This window comes from Camponotus vicinus, unplaced genomic scaffold, assembly GCF_025532165.1.
Source record: "Camponotus vicinus isolate PSW18456_S1 unplaced genomic scaffold, iyCamVici1.0 SCAF_9, whole genome shotgun sequence".
Taxonomy (NCBI): domain Eukaryota; kingdom Metazoa; phylum Arthropoda; class Insecta; order Hymenoptera; family Formicidae; genus Camponotus; species Camponotus vicinus.
Window position 1 is genome coordinate 18,271,890 of NW_028141981.1, and position 25,932 is coordinate 18,297,821.

General features: G+C 34.9%; 1 protein-coding gene and 1 long non-coding RNA gene across 7 annotated transcripts in view; one reads left to right on the forward strand and one right to left on the reverse strand.

Annotated features, from left to right (window-relative positions):
- Positions 1-3,751, reverse strand: part of Aop (ETS variant transcription factor anterior open) — a 34,699-nt gene extending 30,948 nt beyond the window's left edge. For both annotated transcript variants that reach the window (XM_083107787.1, XM_083107786.1), the window contains exon 1: positions 3,055-3,751. The gene's annotated coding sequence lies outside the window, so the exon portion shown is untranslated. The remainder of the gene's footprint in view (positions 1-3,054) is intronic.
- The window catches only part of LOC145976584 (uncharacterized), a 106,990-nt gene continuing 83,881 nt past the window's right edge, over positions 2,824-25,932 (forward strand). The window contains exons 1-2 of one of the 5 annotated variants that reach the window (XR_014440278.1): positions 2,824-4,168; positions 17,763-17,867. This is a non-coding gene — a long non-coding RNA (uncharacterized LOC145976584). The remainder of the gene's footprint in view (positions 4,169-17,762; positions 17,868-25,932) is intronic. The other 4 variants (XR_014440276.1, XR_014440274.1, XR_014440277.1 and 1 more) reach the window with 4 other exon arrangements.

Genomic DNA, 25,932 nt, shown 5'->3' on the forward strand with positions numbered 1-25,932 from the left:
ATTTAATTTATTTAGGAAATTTTTTTCCTAGAAATAAATCTCTCGTTATCTGCTTTCGTCGTAAGATTGATTGAAGTAATCACGCGATGATGTACGTAATAAATGTAACATCATTTTTTTAATGACATTAAAATTAACAGTCGTTATTTTTTTCAAAGATTTATTAGTGAAAAGAATAAACGCGGCGTAAATTTTCGCTATCCAATCGATTAAAAAGAGAGAAAAATGGAAAATTTAAATTTCCATTTAAATGTTGCATTTTAATATTATATTACAAATATTTCAATAATAATAATTTTTTTCAACAAAAACGAGAAAGAATTTACGATACTTTTACGAGCAAGAATCAATATTGTCGTAAACAAACGCACATGTTGAAGAATCTATCATAATTTTCTCTTTGAATATATTTTAACACACATTTCGCGATAGAAATCGTATCCAATAGTTACGCGTACAGTTTTACGCGAATTCAAACTTCGATAGCAAACATATAATCCTCATGTACATCTTGATAACGTAACGCAACAATCTCGTTGGCATGGAAAGCTGAACTCGTCAAAATTACAGCGATTTCGATCTTTGATTCATAACAGCTTTACGGAGGCACGAGCTGCAAATTTGAAGAGGAAAAAGAGAACCAGTTTCGCACAAGGCTCGTGGAAATCTTGCGAAAGCCGCGAGCGGCGAGCGGGCAGGTATTACGCGCGCGAGTTCGTCCGCTCGCTCGCTCGTTATATAAATGATAACGCGCAACTTCCTCAATAACGATTAAGAAATACGAACGGTTCCTACCGGGCTGGTTTACGTAAAACATTTCCTTATGTATATTGCAGATTGGGTTCCTTCGATTATGTCGCGAGTGGGTGATAGAGGCGCCTTAGGCAGGTCTTTTTTATTCCGATAGAAATCGCCCGAAGATCCACTTAAAACAAAGTGTTTTCTGAGCGATTATGGATCCGTGAATATTTTTCAATACCCGCGAGATATATTTGAAGTTTGAGTTTACTTCATTTTTTGCGTTATATGTGCATGTGATAGCTACACATATATTCGAAATATTTTAATCTTCGGCAAAAAAGATAAAAAAACGTCTATAAAAAAATGTTTCACTATCGGCTTGTATTGAAAATATGTATGTGTAAAAATCTAAAGCTAAAATTAAAAAATCTAAACATTTCGCGAAAAAGTAGCTTTATAAAATTTATATTCGTATAAATATATAAAGAAGACGTTTAAAGTTTACATAAATCATGTCGCGCAGGCTATCCTACCAGGAAGCAATTTCAGAAGTAGTTTAAGTATCTTAAAAGAGTAGCCTAAGCACCTTAACTCTCGCCATATGTCAAACATAATTATATACTACACACAACTACGTCTAATTATATATAATCGCACAAATGGCATTTAAAATTGCATCAAGATATGCCACCAATAATCTCCAATTAGCATTTTAAAGTTATCCCTTATACGACGAGATAATAAATTGCTTTAGTAATATCGAGATTACATATTTATAATTTTGTATTCGTTATATTGTTTTATATTTCATATATTTATTTTATTTCATTCATTATTTTATATTTATTATATCTCTTACATTATTAGTATTGTTATATATGTCATGCAGATTTTCGAGAGAAAAATTTAATCGATAAAATATGATCTCCCGAGTGATTTCGTTTTATTCCCAACAGAGAATTCGCAATAATAGTCGATTCATTTTGCTCTTATCGAGCCTCCGATGCGTTTACCCTCCGTTTCCAAAGAGACAACAGTCGGCGGACGCGCTTATATTTGCTTACAACGATGTTTCGCATAACAAAGTCGCGGCCAAGAGGCGGCGATTGACGTCAGCGGTCCGTGTTAATTGGATTCCGCACGACCGGTTATTAACATCGCCGAGTGGATTAAAGCGAGGTCGGGCTTTTAGCGGATTTCCGGGTTCGCGCCGGAATTAACTCTTCGGATCGTAACGAGCCGCGCGCGCTTCGCTCCGAATCTCTCGAGAGAGATTCGCGGCAACGAGGAGAATCGAGGGAGAACGGAAAATTGACCAGCATCATCGAGTGCTGACCTCTCGAGACTGACGCGGACGCGGGTAAAAACAAGAATAAATTATACATACGATGATGGATCGTGTCGAACATGAGGAAAAGTTTGTGATTAAATTAGAAATTATATAGATAACGATATGCGAAGAAAAATGATTCGTCAAATAATGCGCACTCGAAATGTAAATTGTAAATACGATTAAAAAAAGTCTGTTCACGATGTAAATTTATTGAATCTCGAGTCCTATTTTTTTTCAATTAAATGTGTCTATTAGACATATCTATTTGACATATTCATTTTATATCTTTTTTTTGACATATACATTTTTTGACATCCATTTGAAGGTGACAGAGGTAAACAAATCCATTCTAACGTGAAATGAGAATAAAAATATAAGTTAATGCTCCGGACATAATTTATGTTTATAAAAAATAATTCCGCATTCAATACTATTCAGTGAGATATTTCGCGCTTATGTAAACAATGTCGAAATAACAAGTCAAGCATCGCGAAATCACGTCTCGCGAAAAAAGAAATTACATAATTAAAAAAGGATTATATAAAAATCACACAAAATGAGGAACCGTTTTACAAATTACTCAACTGTCAGATTTAAAAAACCGATCGACTGTATTAAATTCGATTTAATGTCCATCCATCGCTAACGTAAACGCGATAAAAACGCGATAAAAACGATGCGCGTAATAAAGTTTTCGTAAATTGTGCTCCAACTCATATATACATAAATATAAAGTTCGTAAATCGCCGACTCCTTATAATTCCGGGAAGAGAAAAAAAACGACGTTTCTACGAAACGCGACGGCAGCGGCGACAACGACAACACTATACAACGACAGACGTCAGTTTGTTTACAACCGAAGGATCGGAAGATCGTGCGCGGGCGCACATATACACACACACACACACACATACACACACTGCAACGTCGCGACGTGGCTCGAGACATGGGTTACGCGGAAAAAATATGCGTATAATTACCTTGGATCGCTGTCTCCGCTTTCGATTCGTCCCACTGTCAGTCGTGATGTCTCGTCGATAAAATCCTTTGCCAAAGTCCAGGCGCAGCTGTAATATCACTGGCCGTCGTCGTCGTCGTCGTTCAACCCGACACAAAACGTTTTGACGTTCATCGGACGGCGAATCGTCGCCGTTCCTCGTGCCACGCACGGGGCGACATGCGGCGCGTAATCAGGTCGCGGCGGGCGACATCCGCGCGCGCGAGAGAGAGAGAGAGAGAGAGAGAGATAGACGGCGATAGACAGACACCGTCCCCCCGCGCACGAAACTTTTCGCCGCGGCGGCGCGAACACGTGAGAGGGATTATCTCGCGGTCGCGAGATAGAGGCGACGGCGCTCCTCGTTACGTATCACAGAAGAGAACGGGAGAGAATCCTCGGTCGTTAGCACTCGTCGCGCACTTGTGTCACTTCGTCTTTGACCGCGGCGGCACTTGTCTCGTTTCCGCCTATCTTCACGGAACTGAAGTCGGCCGATATACAGACGTGACGCGAAGATCGGAGAAGGTCGAGGCGCGGGCGAAGCGATCGCTTCCGACTCGTTGGTGCGGCAACGCGCGGCAATTGCGGTGCGACTGCGAGGCGGCTGTCAACTACACATCCCAGACACCGTCGCGCGTTCCGAGGTCAGCGAGCGACTGAGCCCGCAGCTATAGGAAACACAGAGTGGAAGGTTGCCGCCAGACTCGCGCATTCCCCCCCTCCCAGCGCCCCTGCGCAGTAACGGAGCGCGAGCGAGACGGCGCGCACTTCGGGGCGAACAATCATTGGTAACGGCGCTCGGCCAATCGCGTGCCGGCGTTGGCGACGGCGCCAGCGGAAATAATCGAACCGTTGTCATGGCGATTGAGTGGGGAAGATCACCGCAGAATCGCGGCGCGCAAAAGTGGTGAGAGAGAGAAAAAAGATATTCCCGCCGACTTCCTCGTAGCTTCCTCGTAATCGCGATCGTGATTGTCGTCGAGTTAACCCCGGCCGATCGTTTCCACATGCGCGCAACGTGCAACAGCTTGATGGAAGCAGCCGAGACAGTAGCCTAACGGACCCTGGACTTTCGATCGACATGCATTTGTTAGGTAAATATTCTCGGAATTTTATGCAATATTCTTGCGCATAAATTTTCACGTACAAAGCTGAAATAAAAGAAAATGTAACGAAATAATACATCTTTATACATGCTGAATCTTTTTCCCGTGGAAAGAATTACGTAATCATGTAAAAATGTACGTAATTATTCATGAAGATATGTTCTCGATAATTACAAGAGGGCAAATATCACGAGCGCCATCTATGGTTCATAGGTCACGGAAAAAATAAGAAGGATAACTGCTTCCGCATTGTATTTTTTAGAAAAAGTAAACTTTGCGAGTAGATTACGAGGCATAGTTTATAAACTTGCTCGAGAAAAGATTGCTTGTATACAAATTATATATATGTAAAATATATTACATAAAATCTAATCGTATCTCAAACTTTTTCTTTTTCTAAAAAAAAATATACAACGGCAATTAATCTTCATATTATTTTTTTGCGATCTATAAACGATAAATAGCGCATGCTATTAATATTTTCTTTTATTTTAACAACCTAATTTTTCTATATATCGATATATGTAATTACATATGAATTATTACATCTTTGCCGGATTTTTAATTAAACAATTCAACATTATAAGATACAAATATATCTATAAACACATCTGCAGATCTAAACGATCTTTTAAAAATGCATTTCTTATCTGTGTTTATTAATATTTATATTTTTATCTTAATTTTTCTTATCCCATTATCAGTATTTTCTATTATATTTTATTATCTGCGATTTAATTAAGCAAAAATAAGCGCCACATGATTCTTATGACATCATATAATGGGTAGAACCGATGCACATATCATTCTTTAAATCTCTTGCGTGAAGTTAGATTAACGCTATAGCAAAAATTATACTCGGCTAATTAATCGTGAAATAAGATACTTAATCGGACGGGAAATAATTGAATAATGATTATAGATTAATCGCGTAAAGCAATAACAAATTGATATATTAGTTGTCTGTCTTTCTCTAAAATGCAATACATACATATTATAAACAGATTGAATAAATAAATTTTCGTCGCGGCAAATGAAAATAAAATTTATGACTTTTTATAAAAAAACAAAAGTTTGTGTCTTTAAAATACGGGGTCTCTGCGATAATGAAATTTCCAAATTGAATTATTAATATGATCAATATCTACATTCCATCTTATGTAAACAGATAATAATCCATGGTCAAAATGCAGATCATCGGGCTTTTCCGAGATATAAAAAGCAATCGCCGTATCAATAACGTTGTATCAACAATAAAAACTCGAATGCAAATATCGGACGTCACGAATTTTAATGTTGCTGCTTGTTAAAATTATTTCAGAAAATAAAGATGAGAACAAATGTCTCGATGAGATGCTGTAAAATTATACGCTACTATTTGGAATAATTTTAAATTGTTTTTATTTTAGCTTTTTTGTTCGATAATCGCGCTTTTTGTGCGCCTGAATATTCCCTCTTCTGTACGTTTTATTATTTACACAGTATGTATAATAGCGCGGTGATTGACAACCGGTTATTTTACGTTTTCTTTGCGAAACATAATGAAATGCGCGAATTCGAACTTTGCGAAAAAGAGGGATATTAAATTATGAGAGAAAACGCTTATAAGACAACACTTGTGGAGAAATATAAAAGGGAGAATTGAATAAAAGATATCATAAGCAAAATATAAAAATTTTAAATCAATTGAAATATTTATTATTCGCTGCATGATACGGAATGATAATAATCTCTAATATTATTATCTACTATTACTATTAAAACTAATTGTAAGAATACTAATGAAATTGATATCAAAACAAAAATTTACAATACTTTTATGGTGTCCAATAACAAAACATAATTAGTACAAGACTTTACATATTAAATAATTAAATAATTTTTTCCAAATTATCTGCTAAAAGTTTTTTTTTCACCTTTGACGACATGAAGTTCCGTATTATTAAGAAAGAACTGTCAAAAAAAAGAAAAGATACATGGCCTTGCTTTGATAAATTTTAACCGTGTTGTTGTTGACCTGGTCGAACTCATTAATTCACTATAATCTCAAGCAAACAAGTCCTTCTCTCGTTCTCGCCCTCTTCCTCCCGCCTCTCGTCAACGGTTCCGCTACCGTCGCAGTTCCCTGGCTTATCTTAATCGCGGCAAAACGCGAAAAGTTGTGTCAATATATCGCCACGCGCAATGCACGTGGTCTGGTCTGCGAGCGATTTCTATCCTCCCTTTATCATATTTTATATTACGATAGATAAAATCATCGATTTATATCCGGATAAGATTCTTTAATCGGTTCGGGATGGATTTTTATTATTTTCCTTAATTAAAATCATTGATGATGATACTTCCGAGTTTAATCACGAATAAGGAGTATTTATTATGAATTCAATTTCTAGGAAATCTTATTTGAGAAACGGAAATAAAATGATTGTTCATTTCATATTCTATATATATAATTGTATTACTAGTTAATCAATATTAAACCTTGACCTTGCCACGATAACAAGTCTAATTTTCGACTCGAACGAGTGTTATCGAATCTGTTTTGTCTTTTTTATATATATATATATATATATAAATCGCACAATGTAATTTAGTCAAATTGAAATCATCAGTAACTCGAATAAACATCCTGAATTATTACCAAGAAAAAAATATACCGATCAAAATATCATTCTTCTTTTTTAATACATGCAAAGTAGATGAATCAACATGTATTTACATATGAATTTTAATGTTTAATATTCGCAATCAAAGGTAACTTCCTAAATTAATCACAGGTCATTGCTTACACACGAGTTACTATGATCATTGAATCACTTAAAAACATTTTCCAAAGTTCAGTAAAATATCGATAAGTGTTTCGAAACTAGAAAAAAAATAGAAATTGAATTTTATTGTATTTTTAATCAATTTATTTAATTTTATTACGTTGTACAACATGTAGTTTTTGATTTTTATTTACGTTTTAATGATGCAAATTATATTCAAATTATATTCAAAATTTATATATTTCTTCTTCGAAAAAAAACAAGAGTATACGCGGCTGTTTCAGACATGTCTGCCATGTCTAAAATTCCTACGTTCTCGTGTACGCGCGAATCCATCCCTACTTATACTTACTAAGGCGCGGCGAATGAAGAAAGATCGTCATTGTGGTTAAAAACAGCCGGTTCGGCGCACGATGCGCCCAGGCATTCCTTGAAAAAAAGCGCGCCAAACACCATGATCATCGGCATCACAGGCCATACAATCGACCGGTACTCATATAAGCCGAGGCCCAAGACAGGTAAAACAGGTTTGTAGGCGTCCTCTGAGAGCTACCTGCACGGTGCTCTTCTTCAAGGGTCTCCTTCCACCAAAGCCCGATCTACTTCTCTCTTCCCTTCTCTTTGGGATCCCTGCTTCCTTCCCGCTCCCTTGATGGCCGCCCACAATCGAGTCCCCGGTTCCTGCGGAAGGGATTGACGAAACAGGAACCTCAAAGACGAGGGAATGGAAAAGAACTTGTGTGTAGGAATATATACGTGCATCTATGCGCAAACCGTGTTTCTCTCGCGCATGTATTTACAAGACTTCCTCGAAGACTATGCACTTAATTTTAAAGTTAGTAAAAGCAATAAAAATAAAAGTATGAGAGATTTTCTCTCTTTTTCTCTCTCATCAAACTTTGAAACCTCAGTAGTTTCCAAAAAAATGCGCGATAAATTTTAAAACTTTACTTTTTTAACTCGATATGCGAGAAGAATAAAAATATCTAACAATAATTAAACTTTCAATTGCAATATTTCTCGAATATTATGTATTTAATTTCCGAAAACTTTTTGTATTGAAAGAGATTTATTTTAAAACTTGCTTATTAACAAAATATCACTTAGAGGAAAAATATTTTAAACATATTACAATATAGATTTTATGAAAATTTTGGAAATAAAACATTAATGAACAAAATAATTCTTTGTTTTATTCTTTTTAAAAATAATATATATTAAAATTTTATTTTTGTAATAAAAAAGAATAAAACAAAAGATTATTTCATTAATGTTTTATTTTGAGAAATTATATATGATATAGATATAAAGAAATTTATCCTAATTATTTATTTTAATTCAAATTTTTATAAGAAAATTAAATTATTACATTATTGATTTGTCTGTTAACATAATAATTTTATCTTTTCGTCTAACTAATAGAACTGTAGAACTATAATATGCTCAAATTGATTGTAGTTCTTATGGCCATCATTTGAAAGTTTAAAAGAATATTTACTCATCACTTTGTTCCCTTGAATAAATCTTTTAAACACATTATTATAAGTCTTGAAAATTGAACAACAGTTTCTCTAAAAAAGATTTTAATCGCGCTCGAGAGACTAAATGACGCAAAATTGCTCAGATTTTATTTACGATTTACGTCAAAGTTTTGACAGTTTAAATGTATGCAAAGTACCCGAAAGAAAAGAACGCGCGCGCGATTTCGAGACTCTGCTGTGATTATACAGTTCAAACATAAAATAACTGTTTTTGTATAAATGCAAGAATGAAAATAAGCTATAGCTTTTTTCTGAACATGAATCCACAGAGAAATAAATCACAATTTGGAGAAGTTTAGAGTTAAAATTGTCAAAAAAGGATTATATTTTAATATAATTTATCATATTATTGTTATGGTATCTAAAAATGTTTTATTTTCTTAAAAATTATATAAATATATTAAATTTTTAAAATCTAAATAAAATTTCTCTGTTATAAAGTTTAAAGTTAATAAGATTTCCACGATTAAACTCATTGGACGTTGTTAAAAGGCTATGTTAAATTATTAAAAATCATGCGCATCTACTGAATACAATAATTTTAATTATTTACATATATGTATATTCAAGATGGCAAAAAATAAAAAATTTCAGCATTTATTATATTGAATCATTTTATAGTTGTGACAAATTATGTTAAAATAATCCTTTTTTAAAACTTTAATTTCAAATTTCTTAAAATTATAATATAGCATTGTGACTTAACAACCGTAGGTTGGCAGCAGTCGGGAATAAAAATTTATAAAAAATAATTATCTTTCTGTTCTTTTTTTTATTGAGTCATATTATTGGTTAATTGCAATTATTTTCGACTGACTGGTAATTATTCTTCGTTAAAATCGTTCGTATAAATCGTTAAAATTCGATGAATTCTTGATTTGGTTTATATAATTTATGAAATTTTCTGAAAAAAGAATCCGTTTTTTAAGGATCGATACATTATGTGACATGATTTAAATCTGCCCTTTCCAAAGGCTAAAGGAAGAATGCAGATATAGACATGTTTGCCGCTAGGAAACAGTATACTCTTTGAAGCGCTTTTAAATAAACAGTTTTTTGGAATTCTTTTTTTAAGAATATAATTGTCTTTTATATGAAGTCTTTTATGTAAAATTTTAGAGATATATATTTATATATAAAACATTTAAATTCCCTCTTATTTAAAACGTTCACAAATATTTGTTTTCTTTTTGATCTTCTCTATATTATGGTGATTAATTGATAGATAGAAGTATTAAAAATAAGCATGTGAAAGATTAGATAGTAAAGTACCATAGTTTTGTTTGATTTTAAAAGTAGATTTAAAGCGTCGATTTTTCGTACGTTAATGTTGTTTCATATTGAAAGCTGTAATTTCTGCAATTTTTTTACATTTCTCCTTAGATTAAAATATAATAAAATATTCGCAAAAGATGTATCGACATAAATATGACAAAATTGGAGTTTTTAATTCTTTATGCTAATACCTCAAGCCAGATCTAAACTCTTGAATTTACTTATATAAAATTTCCAAAATATGAATACAAAATATATTTTATGTATTTTATGTTAAACAATCTTAGTTTAATTATTATTTTAAGCTATACAATATATACTACAAGATATATCTCTTGACGTGTCATTCTTTTATTTTTTTAGTTCTTCTATTATATTCAGCATTTAAAAAGGTCTGATATGTTTCAAATTTTCAGAAAAAAACTGATCCTTTCTATTTGGCATAGTTCCTTCCTAGTCACCGCAGGGAAGAAGGAACCGTTTAACCTTTTGACTAGTCCCATAAAAATTTAAGACCTGGCTTTAGGTCTATTCTTATTCTTAGATTCGTTAGATCTTCGTTTATGTAAAGAAAAAGAAAAATTTTTGGTTCTAATCTTACTTCTTTTCGAAATGTACTACTATGATTAATGTCACGCCTTATGCTAACAATAAATATATAAGAAAAATATATAAGAAAAATATATAGGAAAATTGGATACGGTATAAGAGTTTTAGAGAAATTCGAGAAGAAAGGGACACATAAAGGAGAAGAACAAAAAGTAATCTGATTAACCAATCTTCTTTTGTGTGTCAAAATCTGCATATGTTATGCGAGAGCATAGTAAGCAAAAATACGAAAGATTTTCACATAGTATTTATACATATGTCTGTATATGTGTGTTTATATACTATATATTAAGAATTATAATCTTAATTATATTTTAAAAATATCAAACCATTTACTATTTTCATAACTTGGAGATTTTATGTTCATAATCACGAGTCTCTTTAGAAAAGTATCAATGTATCAAAAACTCTTAATAAAAACATAATCTGTTTCATGATCGGTCCGAACAAGAGAAGTTAATTTCCGGCAGAATTATATCGGTCGAGATTCAATATATTCGATAGTTATATTTCATTAATGTATAATCAACAGCACAACCAACTCTGATCTAATTCCATCAAAATTACATTTATTAATTTATATTCATTACCCTTGATTATTCTTTCCAAAAACTCAGATATTGCATACATATTTACTTGTTTACTCGTCGGAATTGCGAAAGAAATCACTAAAATGTGGCTGCTGTGCAAATAGCTACAACTTTGTAACCGTTGTTCCTCTTTACAAGGGATACGAAGCGGACAAGAAGAGCATAAGAATTGGAATATCTCCGTTCTTCGCGATGTTACGCGATTGCTGCACCGCGTTACATTTATTACTTTATTAAATTACATTTATTAATTAATTACATTTATTAATTTATAGTCATTATTCTTGATTATTCTTTCCAAAAACTCACATTGCATACATATTTACTTGTTTACTCGTCGGAATTATGAAAGAAATCACTAAAATGTGGCTGCTGTGCAAATAGCTACAACTTTGTAATGCCCTGTTGTTCCTCTTGACAAGGGATACGAAACAGACAAGAAGAGCATAAGAATTGGAATATCTCCGTTCTTCGCGATGTTACGCGATTGCTGCACGGCGTTGCTGCTGTTTATTGCTGCGACTGCCGGAGCATCGAACGCTGTCAGCGGTTTAGTAATCTGGCGGCGGCAACGCTGGCGTAATCCGGGGAATTTCTCGCGCTAGGCGAAGGAAGGAAATTGCGTTGCCCAATTAGAAATCGCGGGAGACCGCAGAAAGAACGGACCAGAGAAAGAGGGAAGAGAAGGCGGCGGGTGGCAGAAGGGTGAGGGAGGGTTGGAGTAAATCGGGCGAGAGGGAACGAAACGGGGACGCGGCGCCTCGTGTATTTAACCCTAATCTGGCCAATCCCGTTTTCCAGCCGAAAGGAAGAGCGCGATGTTTGCTGGAATAATCATTTAATGAAAGTCGCGTCGTTGTGTGTCGTAACGATAATTATATAATAGAAGCGAAGATTTTAGATTTCGAGTGAATTGGAGCGTCGGTTGCACGAACGTCGGTTAGATTACTTAAGTCTTACTTAATTCACTTTTCACTTATTAATATTGTATAATTGTTATTTTTCAGTTATACGATTTGCTTAAATTTAACTAAAACTGAAACTAACATTTGAAATTCTCTAGAACATTGCGTATGTGTGTGGAATTAATAACGATAAAGCAAATGAAAAATAAATTTAATAATTTTTCTCTCCGAGAAAGATATATATATATATATATATATATATATATATATATATATATATACATCCGGATTTCCGGATTGAGAGACCGGATATAACAGTTTCCTCTTTCTCGTCGGTTCACTGCTCGTATGCGGCAGAAATCACTTTCTGCGACTCGGTGCGGATTCGCGACAAGATGCGAGAGAAAAAGAGGAGCGTAAAAAATATCGGAGATAATATCCGTGCGTTGATTATTATTAAACGTCACTAGTCCGCGTGGATGTCCGCGCTTTTTTCCACGAGCGTGATATAAAAAGGCAGCGCTCGTCCCCGCTGCCATGTAGAATCGCGTCGTTTCTACGAGCGACGATATAAAAAGAGTCCCTTTGCGAGTGATCCTTGCGGATGATCGAGGATTAATAACGACAGGATGAACTTTAACACGCAGCTAGCATTTATCCCGCGGGCGGTTATCGTCGGAGCGAAAGAGGGCGAAGCGAGAGTCGGCGGCTCGACTCTCCTCTCGAAAGGCCAGGCCACAAGTAAAGATCGATGGATCGATAGATCACGGTATCTCTGTGTATAGAGTCCTGCGAGTTTCTTCTCCTCTCCCATCTCTGCGTTCGTTAACCGATGCTCCTAGGTGTCGTTTGACGCGAGGATTATTATTTATCGTTCTGTGCGCTTTAGAAATTAATCAGAACTGCGCGAAGCGTGGGAGAGACTGAAAAACTGACCCGCGAAATTGACGTGCCATTTTTGTTAGCCATTTTTACCTCTGATACGAGAGATTTTTACGTTAAATTGCTCTCTCGCGACATTTTTATGAAAATTAAAATTATAAAAAAATAGTATGTTTATATAATTTAAAAATTAATTACATCGGAATTAAATAATTTAAAAATTAATTATATCGGAATTAAAAAGAATATTTTTATTTTGTATTGAATATTATTCTATTCTTTTAAGGATTTATAAACTTCATAGTAGAAACTTTAATGATATTTCTTTAGGTTGCTTCTTTAGGAAACAATGGCAAGGATATTTTATAATTTTACATGTAACTAAAATCTTTTTATCGTTATCAATTGATCAAAAAATGATTATTTCTGTTGATTATTCCTAGATTATTTTTAGATACTAGAATGGTCACGCAATTATATGCAAATTAACACTAATGTGAATGAAAGCTTTAAAAAACTAATATTGTTCTGAAATTTTTGCATACACGTTTTGCGAGAATTCACCGCTGTTAAAAGTCGGAACGATCGATACAATTTCCGATGGAAATATATCACGAGGATTTATGATGGCGTTCGCTGATTTACCGTGTCTCGTGTTAATCGGGATATTCTCCCACCGATCGCGGAAGAGATCGCGGGGAGATCCGCGATTTATAGTAGACCTACATTGATTTTACAACCTGATGCACGCGCTTTCGCGGGTCTTGCATCGTTTCCTCATTTAAATTCGCAACCATCTTTCGTTGATATAAGGGATTTAATTATTTATTTTTAAACAAACGAAAAATAATCTATCATTTATTGTGGTTTTTTCACAATAAAAATGCGTAAATATTTCTTGTGAAACACATTGATTCACAGTATTAAAGAATAGTCAAAGAAAGCCGTTTGAAAAATATGGATCGCTACATAATTCCTTCTCACTTGTACATTTTACACCGTAATTTTTCCCGTGTATACGGTTTACGTAATTTTGATACAACATGCTCGGCCTGCGGTATCGGTGTTGATAATATAAAACCGAGATTATACACAGCAGAGAAAGTGTCTCCTCCGCCTTAAGGCGCGTTCACACGCGCTTCAAACACCGTGGCGAATGGCGCGGTTCGCTCGCGGGCGCGTAAACGCACTTATATAATCGATTACGGTAATAGCCGGAGTTATGGCAATCTCCGGGCATAGCCGCGACAGCCAGGCAGGCAGGCAGGTAGGCAGGTAACCCAATTCCGCGTTGACCGGACATGCTGGTGCTCGAGAGAAAAGCACGTCGAGCGAAGGCGGCCAGCTACTCTCGTGGGATATTACCTCCATCGAATTGAGACGCGATCCGTTGCTACCGGACTCCTTCGATTCCGGGTGCGATATGGTCTCCAAAGATCGTTTCCGCAACATTTTGAATCCGCCTAGATTGGCCTATTCCAGATTTAAGTTCGCAATTGTCAAAATTTGGCGAATTAAATATTATATTTGTGTCCGATTATTTAACGTATGATTATTTAACGTATTATTCTCACACACACACACATAGGATGTATATCTTTTTTAAAATATATAAAATCGCGAGCTCGATTATTTTATTCGCAGAACGCGAAACCCTCCAGCGCTTTTCCGATACGCGCAAAAACGCCCACATGTGCGCAAAGCAGCGGGAAATAAGTAAAACCGCGGAGTATAATTACGCAACAAGTCAGGCGCAGGTCGAGATGTTTCTAACAAAGCCGTTTATTTTCCGCAGTACTTAATAATATATGAGAATCACGAGTGAGAAAGAAAGAGAGAGAGAAAAGAGAATGAAGAACATTTTACGTCATATTTCCTTCATACACGCACACATATATTGTATAATATTCTACTTTATAATAGTATAAAACTATGTCAGTTTTTATAGCTGATAAAAATGTATATTTAATAATATTTAAATTATATGATATAAAATTTAAAAAATATTTAAAACAAAGACATGTTTATTTAATTATTAAACAACATTTAATATGTGAAAATTTTCTGTAGTTTCTAAAGTTACAAGTTAGTGCGTTCAACACCGATAAGACAACATATTTTTTGCATGCAATTTTGTTGTAAAAACTATTACAAGTCTATACAAGCGCTAGAATAACGTTTGAAAATCATTAGAAGAAAGAATGAATCATATTTTATAGATTATATATAATCTGAATTAAAGTTTCTTATTATTTAAGATAGAATAGAAATTCGCGTAATAAACTAATAAAATACATAAATATAGAGAAACTTCGGTAATAAAATCTTAGTTATAAACAAGACAAGTGTAGCTCATGACAATCAAAAAAATTAGTTTTAATTTTGAAAAGCATTTTTTTCTTTCCATATATTATTTACAATAACACACAACAATTTATTCGTTAATATTAATTATACTTTATTGTACACATTTATAAAGGCATGCACAATAAAAATATTAAAATAAATTTTCTATTAAATGCTCGAACAAATCTGCATTAAATCAGAGAGATAAAAAAATTAACAGATTTTATCTCGATAAATCAAGTTGAATGAGTAAGTCATAAACTATTTTCGAAAATAAATTAGGTAAAAAGGATTTAAATGCGAATTCGCGAAGCAGCAAATTCGTTTAATCGAGTCCATGCAGATCTCGTTCCAATTAGGCAAGCGCGAAATTAATATTTGGAATGGCTTCTGGTGTCACTTAAACGTAGTACGTAATCCACGATAACGATCGAACGTTGTACAACATTGCGCCCCAATAAGTTAGGAAATAACGTTTCCGCGCTGGAAACGTCAGGAACATTATTTTCACGGGGTATATCATGTCCGAGAATCTGCCTTAATCCCAGTAATAATCGTGCGGCAAAAGCGAGCATCGCGAACGAGAAACGGTGGAAAGCGAGCCTAATGAGGACGATATGCAATTTATTGCACCGGCACGTCACGGCGCCATCGCTAAAAAAGGAAGGAGGAGAAGTAGAGGAAGTTGAGAGAACCGATAGAGATGTAAAGTAAAGATACTTAAATTGTTTCGGAAATTGAAATTTCGCTCAGAACAATTAAGCGTAAATAATAAGGGAAAAATATAAGAAAAAAAAAAATAAATTATACATTGCCTATTAATAGAGAAAAATAAGCAATCGATTAAATTAATATTTTGATGGTCATAAAAAATATAAAATAAGCAAAGAAAGAAGGATATAAAAATTGTGCTGTTATAATTAAAATTTTATTATACTTCCTTACCACACAAAACTGAATAATTTAACAAAAATTTAAATGTCTATCTTTCTCTCTTTCTTCTAAGATCTTGATTAATTTTTTTTATGTGACTTTTTTTTATGTGACGAGGATAACTGACTATTTAAAAGAGAAGCAAATAAAAACAAAACAAAACAGAATGAGAAGGGAGAGTGAGAGATGAGCGAGAAAAAGGAATGAAAAGAGCGACGTTGTAAGTAATCGGGGGAAACACGTGGTATATTATCACTGTGGTAATCATGGGCTTATTATGGCTGTCGAGCCAACAAGAACATAGTCTACGAGCGCGTCGATTAGCCTAACTGCGAATCGTTCTCGACAGCGGCAGCGCGCCTCGAGACAGCTAATTTGTGTAATCGAGATGAAAAAAGGGGAAAAAAGGAAACATCGTATGCGCAACGCGCGTTTGACTAAGTGTTGTATATCGTTAAAACGTTTACTTTATTTTGTCATGCTCTTGCAAGTAAATGTTCATCAGTCGATTAGATTAAATCGCGACACGTGTCGTACATACTAAAATAGCCGAATATTGTATTTTTTTCATCTCTTATTTATTCATTATTTCCTTTCTTCACTCTTTCTCCCATTACTTTTGGAATTTATTATATTACTTTCAAATTTATTATTAAAATAATACATTATTAATGTTTTTTTCATATTATTATTCTATGAAACTTATTTTTACAATGTTTAAAAAGTTTTTCTGAACTTAACAAGCTGTGAAATATCTGCAAATTAATCGCGAGTCTTTTCCTTTATCATTGACGTATTCATGAATTGATTTAACAGTTCATTTTAGCAGCTCTAATTTTTAGTGGCAATAATGTTCAATCCGATCTTTCTGAGAATCGATCGTGAAAGAGCAAATAACAAAAATAACTGGCACGGCCTCATCAACGTCGTGGTCGTTGTCGTCTACGCAGTATTCGTATCGTCTAAGCAGTATTTAGAATCACCCATGGTAAGGGACTATCGCCAATCTATTTGCGCGTTTCTGAGCGTCTCGGAATTTTGGACGGCGGAAATTAAGCGGCGGTATCGTCGCGCAAATTAAATTCCTACGGGCGCCGATCGGCTCAATAGCCAGTCTTCTCTATTCGCGACCGAATATACATTTAATTCGTGTCTCGCTTATATTGATCGTCAGACGATTCGTCGTCAATTGCCGGAATTTCCCGCTCCTTCGAGGAAGAAGCCACGTCCCATGATTTAAAACATTTGTCAGCTGTTGATTTAATATTCGAAGTTTGTCGCGATATTTTATTCCCGCAATGATACCAATTAATTCGCGCGAGACATCGTTAATCTCTACTTTAAGAGAGGACGAAAGATGAGTAACCTCACGAGAGAATTCCAAAAAGCTTTCCAAAAAACTTTCCGTATTTTTATCTCGTTATTAATAATTGCTTATTAATATTAATTTTTTATAGTTTAATTAATTAATTAATTTTTATACTTTAAGAGAGGACGAAAAATGAGTAACCTCACGAAAGAATTCCAGAAAGCTTTCCGTATTTTTATCTCGCTATTAATAATTGCTTATTAATATTAATTTTTTATAGTTTAATTAATTAATTAATTTTTATACTTTAAAAGAGGACGAAAAATGAGTAACCTCGCGAAAAAATTCCAGAAAGCTTTCCAGAAAGCTTTCCATATTTTTATCTCGCTATTAATAATTGCTTATTAATATTAATTTTTTATAGGTCTCGGACGTTCCGTTTAATCAAACCGGTCTGTGACAAAAAATCTCCCCTCGTCATCGATCGAAGTTCATGTTTCTTCCTTCCCGTCACGGCTTTATCATGACGGTGAGTAAATCGTCGAATCTGCTTATGTGTCTCTCTCATTTCTCGCAATCGGCTTTCAGTGTCAGTCGTATAGTTCCGCGGAAATTTTGCACGTGTTTGCATAACGTTATCAAGCAATTCATCAATGTATCCGGATGTACAAATTGTCACGCGCGCGTGTCATTATTTCACACTTTACATGCCACTTGTTATTAAGTAAAGGAAACTTGCTAAGTGTCGCTTATTCGACATACGATGATTTGCCGAACGTAATATATCTCTGTAATTTCATTTATTTGGATTATTCTCCGCCTTTTGAAGATTTCAGGCGGACACAAGAGCCAAACAAGAGATATCGATACCTCTAAAATGTCGCAATTATAAATTCAGATACAAATATTTTGCACAATATTTATTATCTTTGCAGACTCTTCGTACGTATCATCGATACGTATTATCGAATATCTTCTTAGCCACTGATATTCTTGACAAATTTCGTATCGATATTTTTCAAGGGATTACGATGCTAATTTTACATTAATATCATTTATTTAATGACAAGTTATATCTATATTAAGATACAGCTTAGTTTGCAATCAAATGCAAAACAGGATTATGTTATCTGTTTACGCGTTTAAAACTCCATTTATCTTTTAGATGCTTGTAAAATGTTAATACACTCAAACATCGATACGGTGCAACGTATGATAATTTTTCTCGGATTGTGTCAAGTTGCTAAGCTTTCTAGATTTTTTTATGTTTGACTTTCATGATTTTTGAGGAAAATTATAACTTGCTAGACAAAATATTATTATCGATCGAGGGGAATCATTAACTTATAGATTTTTATTTATATCGAGAACTCACTTTTCGAGCATCCTCCGATCCTTCATTCTAACACTCTTACGACGCGAAAAGACGCTTATGCGTTCCCGATGAAGGGGATGCCACGAAAACATTTCCCCGCGTCTGCGGGCGATTCGATTTTCAAAAGCCCGTCACGTAAGACGAGAACCAGACGAAGTTAGGCAACAAGTGGGAGATGGGACGACAGGAAAAAGAGTCAGGCAGGCAGGCAAGCGAGCGATCTTCGCCCTCACGACCCTCGTTGAAGTTTCCTCCTCTCTCCTGTCGGCTTTTGTTACGGCCTATAGCAACTTTGACGACTACCCCAACTTACTCTCCTACCCCGGCGCATCTTCTCCCGCGTCATTTTTCATCCCGCTGTTCGAACATCGTTATATCCTAACGATATACAACGGATATCCCTCCGAACGTCGAATGTAATTATTGCAAGAATCTTGGAAGAGACCGGCTAATAGCGACTTAATTAGAAGGGCGTACAAGTGAAGCATTCAATTTCTTATGAAGGAAAATTATTTTTTTTGGCAGGCAAACAAAAATAATTATTTCACGAGTTCTACACTAATTTAAAGATTACGGAGACATCTTCTTTAAAAAATAATTTCTATTTAATTAGTGTTTATTCAATTTTTGAATAATAATTTTCATAAATTTAGATGATGATTTTTCATAACTACAATCAGTGTCAGGTGTGCTTTATGACTTCGATATTTCACGATATTTATCTCGATGCGATTTCGTGTTACAAAGTAAACATGAAAACATTCAGTAATATTCTATTCGATGAACACTTGGGTATGTTTTTGGTGGATATAAAATTTCCATATAAAATCAATAATGCAACTCACGATAGAATTTATATCTGTAAATATTTGCATTTTGGACGGAACCACTTCCCAGACAATTCTGTTTGATGCAGATTCAAATAAGTGCCAGACACATCAATTCTTAAGTTTTGCATTTCGTCCGATGAGTCTCGTATGGATTTTTCTTGCTCACTTTATCAGTGACAACCGGACGAAGAATGTCAAAGAATGTCACGAGACACATCTTAACACGAGAGAAATAAACGATCGCTCTTAAATTATCAAATACAAGGAAAGTGAGATCAAAGTTTGAAGAATTTAAAGAATTTTGTGTCTAGAAAGTAAGATATGAAATTTGCGCAAGATACAGCAAAATTATATATTTATTCATCTACAAGTTATTTATATCATAAATCAAAATGTTCCTGTTTAATTATCAGGAACTGCAAAAACTGTCAGACCGAGAATCCACTGAATATTTGATCGAAGAAATTTCTCTCCTACGTATCTGCATCAAGGACAAGACTACAATTTAAAAACATAATTATAAAGATAATATATAATTTATAAAGCTAAAAAAAGGCTATTAAATTAACTATAAATTCTTTTAATTTTGTTCGATTTATATCGGCGTTTTCGATCCATGGTAATCGAGACGGACGTGTGCATCCCGCCGATTGTGTGTCGAAAAGTGATGACGAGACCTTTACTGGAATCCGGTCTTTTCCTCTCTCTTTCTCTCTTTTTTTTCTTTACCTCTCGCCCCTCGGCAATGCATCGCGGCCGAAGGAAGAGCAGCCTCTTCTCGAGAGCGATTACGCCACCACGTGCACCTCTCGCCGCTCAGGCCGCACGGCCTGTGCCACGCCACAGAAGCCATCTCGGAAGCCGAGAAGGATATACAAGGTAGAAAGGACGGAGAGTGGAGAACGCCGACGATGACGGCGGCAACGAGGCAAGGAGCGCGGGGGAGCGCGGAGAGGAGTATTCCAACCGTCGTCCCGGATGTGCAGCATCATTACACGGCATTCTTCGGCGATGCAGGCGTCCGGGATCTCTCTCTCTCTTTCTCTTTTTCTCATCTCCGCGACTCACATGAACATGGAAACGCGCGTAAGTGGACTGCCCACACGGAAAGGGTGAAGAGATAGGGACGAGATACCAGGGATGGCGAAAGGAGACTAGACATGAGATCAGACGCGCGAGATGAGGGAGCGATAATCCAATCGCACTTGAATATTGAAAGGTCTAGGAATAGTCTTATTGGAAGATCATACTCTTGCCAAACTTTGAAATATTAACATATAGATTTTTTATATTATTACAGTTTTCAATTTCAGGCTTTTGATAACTTTTAATATTAAAATTATATAGATAAATTCTTGAACACGTTATCTTGTGACACCGTCGAATATTTCAGCGCGTTATTCTTTGAATGGTTCAAATATTATCGATTATGATTTTTTTTATAAATAGACATTAAATACGTAATTTGCGTGCCAATTAAAATATCCAATTATACTTTTACGACGTAAATGCATGCGCTGAATATCTTGGGCAAGTGTGTCGTATTACCGGGAGTCGAATTACCGATTAAGGAGAAGACCGCGTTCCAGGAAACTATTGCTTCCTCGATTACTATGCGAAAGGCGGCATTAGTGTCACGTAGCGTTCGCCCGTTTTCCGGGATGCGGGAAGATCCCTCGATCATTTATGCAAATTAACATTTTCCCGCTTCGGACACGGACGAGATCGCGGTTGAACGCTAAGCAACGATTTGCCGAAGCGTAACACGAGCCGCTTAAAAGTCTCTCGCGAAGAGACGACACGTATGTCATATCTTCAGAATGTTTCTTAAATAAGATGCATAAGAAATAAACCATCTTGTTCTTGTATCGTTCTTTAAATTTTAATTCTTTAAATTATACGCACGCGTTCGGAAAAAATCTCTCAAATATTTATAGTACAACTTATTAACTCTATGTTATTGGCATATTAAATGACTTTTTTCGAAATTCTGTAAGAGCCAAAGAGCATATTCGATGTATATTCAAGAATTTTTAATGTATTCAATTTTTCCCGCATTTTTTATTCAATTAATAAATCTTTATGTAAAATCGTCTCGCTATCATTGGCCAATTAAATAGCGAAGTAACTTTTAATCATCACCAACAAATTGCATAAAAAAGGAAAAGAATCTAAAATAATGATTAACTTTTATTTAACATTCTTTAATTTTTGATACATTTATATAAAAAGAACACTTCTAATTCCCATGTTATAGGCATGAGATATCTCGTTGACGATATTGGATCGCGAGATAACTCACCTGTATTACATTTGATGTTACAAACTCTTGGCCTTTAATACAAAAAAAAAAATCTGCCTCTTTTATCCTTAATATACCTTAAAAATACTAAGAATTTGGCCCGATTATTAGTCAGCGTTATATTAATAATAGTCAAATCATCGAGGGTCTTTGAGGTCTTCTTTCCGAAAAATGTGAAAAATTTCCTTCGAGGCCCGGTTCCGAATCGCCGGACAAACCCATTGGACGCATTCGATCTCCCAAACGAGTCGTCCTCGCGTCCCACGGGGCTGGAGGGAGAAGGTAAGTGGCCTAAGAGAGGTAGCGGAGTGTGTCGCTTCCACGGGCGTGCAACGCGCGCACGTTGTACGCATAACGCACACGTACGCATACACACCCACGCCCTAGCGAACGGCGGTCGTCGTAGTACACTCGGCTTGGAATCAGTGGCTCGTACGAACTCTTACGAAGAAGATAGAGAGAGAAAGAGAGAATCGGATAGGAAGACGAGAACGAGCGGAACTGAGGTCCGCAGAGCTTCCTTTCCTTCGGACATGCCTGGCTGCCTCCTCGTCCTCTCCCACAGATTACGACCGACTTCACCTCTGCCTCTCCGACCCCCGCGCATCTCGTCGACAAACATACATACGTACTCTTTCCTTTCTTCTCCTCTCTTTTAGCATAATATACTCGAGTCTATATTATTTTTATCTTCTTAATTAATTTTGTTGTTAATCGTGGGATTCATGTGAGAGTTATGCAAATATCTTTCAATGGGAAAGGGGTTTAAATACAATTTCACTGCTCGACGACGATTGAATAGAATTATTTCGCTTTAGAAAAATTTGTTGTTTATTAATTCCTTACTTGTTTAATCTTTTGACAACTTAATCTTTTATTTGAAAATTTATAGGAAATTTGTAAGTGAAAGTTATCAAGAAATTAAATAAGAAATTATGCAAATAATAAATTAAATCTATTATACATATATATTATATGATTCTATATTTTATTTTTTATCTTTAATCTTAATTTAAAAAAATATTTTTTACATAAGACTTTTATTAATATTTCTATTAAAAAATCCAAATTTTGAGACCTTTGAGCCAAGTTTATTTTCGCGCACGCGTATTGCTAGTATTATAAATTTTCTTCAAAATGAAAAATCCTCATTATATTCCTTATTATATTTATATATTTTTTATCAGTATAACTCTTTTTCAAATTTATTCCAAATAACAAATAGCTTTTTTCTTTCTTTCTCTTTTTCGATTTCTTTTTTACACTTGCTTGTCGATGACACGAGAAAGCACGATTGCTAACATCGAGCGCGTAACGATGACAATGATCGCGGGACTATTAAGAACGTCCCGGTCTCGAAAGGAGGAACTACGTTGGACGCACCTACTTCCGGGACGCGCCATGCCTCGTCGCACCTTCACCTGCGAAATACCCGTTTCGCGGGCCAGGCCGTGAAGAATCCTCAGATATATCCGGTGACTGTCATACATAAGAATCTTGATTGCACTATAAAAAGAGCTAATCGAGTCGTTAGGCAACACGCCGGTGTAAAAATCACATTTTTCTCATTTTAACAAACATATAGTTTTGCAAACATTCGACATAAATAATTTTTATTTTATTATTTCAGAAGTATTTTATACATCTATATTAACGATTTATCTGTTTAGGTCGAAATTTCCTTCAAATATTCAGTTGTCTATCGAATAAAAAATTAATGAAAGCAAGGACTTCTTCAAATCATATTATATATTTAGATTCTAAATATGCATCTATGTTTTACAATTTTATTTATGAAATCCACATCATTTGTAGTCGCTGGAAGTTAAGAGCCTAGAGTTTAGAATTGGGAATTGGGAAATGAGATTCTGCATACACTCGTTATACGTGTTAAGCCTCTTAAAGCGTATAATAAGCTTGTCCGTACATTTATTGCACGTCGGGAACGGAGTAAGTGCGTGTATCTTTCCCATCATTGCGGCCGATCGGACGGCGAATTAATCGGCGAAGAGGTATGGGTGAGCCGCGACGAAAGTAACGGGGTGATCGTGAGTGGAAACGGATCGTGCGTGCCATACGATAATATGCGATTGGTACGCAACAATGGACTACCGCACTGCAGTGCTCGAAAGTGTCGCTGATGCAATCGGCAAGTTGTGACACGTACACGCATATGCCGCACAATACAACGCAACGTCGCCCGGGCACACATAAATCGCATACTTATCGCTCCCGTAAGCAACCTTGAGAAAGAAAGAAAGAGAGAGAGAGGCACCGTAATGTGTAATGTATATATCGGGTTCAGAGATCACACAATCTCCACCATATCTACCACAAGTCGTTTGCGCTCTTGTTACTCGACTTTGTTTCTAAAATCTAAGTTGGACGGGACGCTCTTAACTTATCCTTGTATCCTTGTCGACTGTCACAATTTTCTGAACCCATATCTGTAAGGATCTCTTAGCTTGAAACTCTCGAGTAACAAACACAACAAGATCTCGTTGATTGATGCGAAGCCCGAGAAAAACTAAACGTCAAACCCACCAGATGTGATGTTGTAACGCCACAATAGGAATATTGTGGTTGTCAAGGTTTCATACAAGAGCAAAATCGAAAAAGTATGATTAATTCAAGCTTAAAATTTTTTCATTCTTTCTCAATGAAAATATTTAAAAAAAAATGATAAAGGATAAGTCTTATAAAATTCATATACCTATTTTCTAATAAAATATATCGACGCAAAAATGGTCATTTTTGCACGAAAGAACTTTTAAAAAAAGGTAGATGAATGACATATGCAGACCATATTGAGCCATATTCGAGCCATATGTCCTTGCTTTTTCAAATTTCTAGTAGAATTCACTAGCAAATTTATCGAGCGATAAATTTATCTGTTTTGCATAATATATTAGAACTAATGTTTCGTCTGATTTGAATTTTATAGCCAAGCGCTATTCCACAGTAGCGGACCTTTCGATTGAGAAAGAGTCGATATTACCTCGATACACAGTACACGATTTATTAATACACCGCATAGTGCATATCCCCGAAAGACAATAGCATTCTCAGCATGCCCCGCCCGACTCTCGTTTCGTGTTTAAATCGCGTGTCATGATCATATTAGACAAATTGAACTCAAGAACTCAGACAGTCGCATTTAGCACACTAATTATACGGTAAGAGAACGTCATTGCCACATATTCTCACCTTTATTTAGTGGTATTTAGCGGTAATCGCGACTTTCCGATTCCGAGTTCTTATACGAAGATTGTATATACTATAAGATAGTATGATAATATTAATATAAAATGAGAATTGTAATTTCTATTGACAAATAAAATTGTAATTGAATATTTATTATGTTCATTATATATATAAAAGGATATGAAGATTATATAATGATTTTGAATCTTAAATTTGTAAACAAATTCGAGAATGTATATTTATTAAAAAATATCACAATATTATCATATGCAAACTCTAATTAATTCATTTTTCATTAAAAAATATAGTTAAAAAACACAAAAGAAATTAAAATTTTGTAAAAGATTTTTAAGATTAATATATATATATATATATATATATATATATATATATATATATATATATATATATATATTGTAATTGTTAACATTACTAATATTACGTACATTAATAAATGATCGATACATCAAGTAAATAAATAAATCAAATAAATAAATATTTGTCTTAATAATTTTAAAATTTAGGTATTTGGCAATGAAATTTATGGAAAAAAATTTTTTTTTAATTGAGGAAAAGATTGTTCACACACACAGCATAGAGAAAGAGAGAGAGAGAGAGAAAGAGAGAGAGAGAGAGAGAGAGAGAAGCTAAAAGAAAGGAATGTGTATGTAATTTTATGAAGGCGAGTGAGACGTAGAGTGATTAATGTTCTCGTTTGACGTTTTGCCACATTTGCAATTCAAATTAGATGTTCCGTACAGGGTGTCCCGGAACCAAACGGGTTGATTCGATCGCAAAAACTCGACACCAAGGCAAGAAAAATGTCGGTTGCTTCATTATCAAATGGTTAGTAGGAATGGAATTATTTAATATTGAAGTCGAT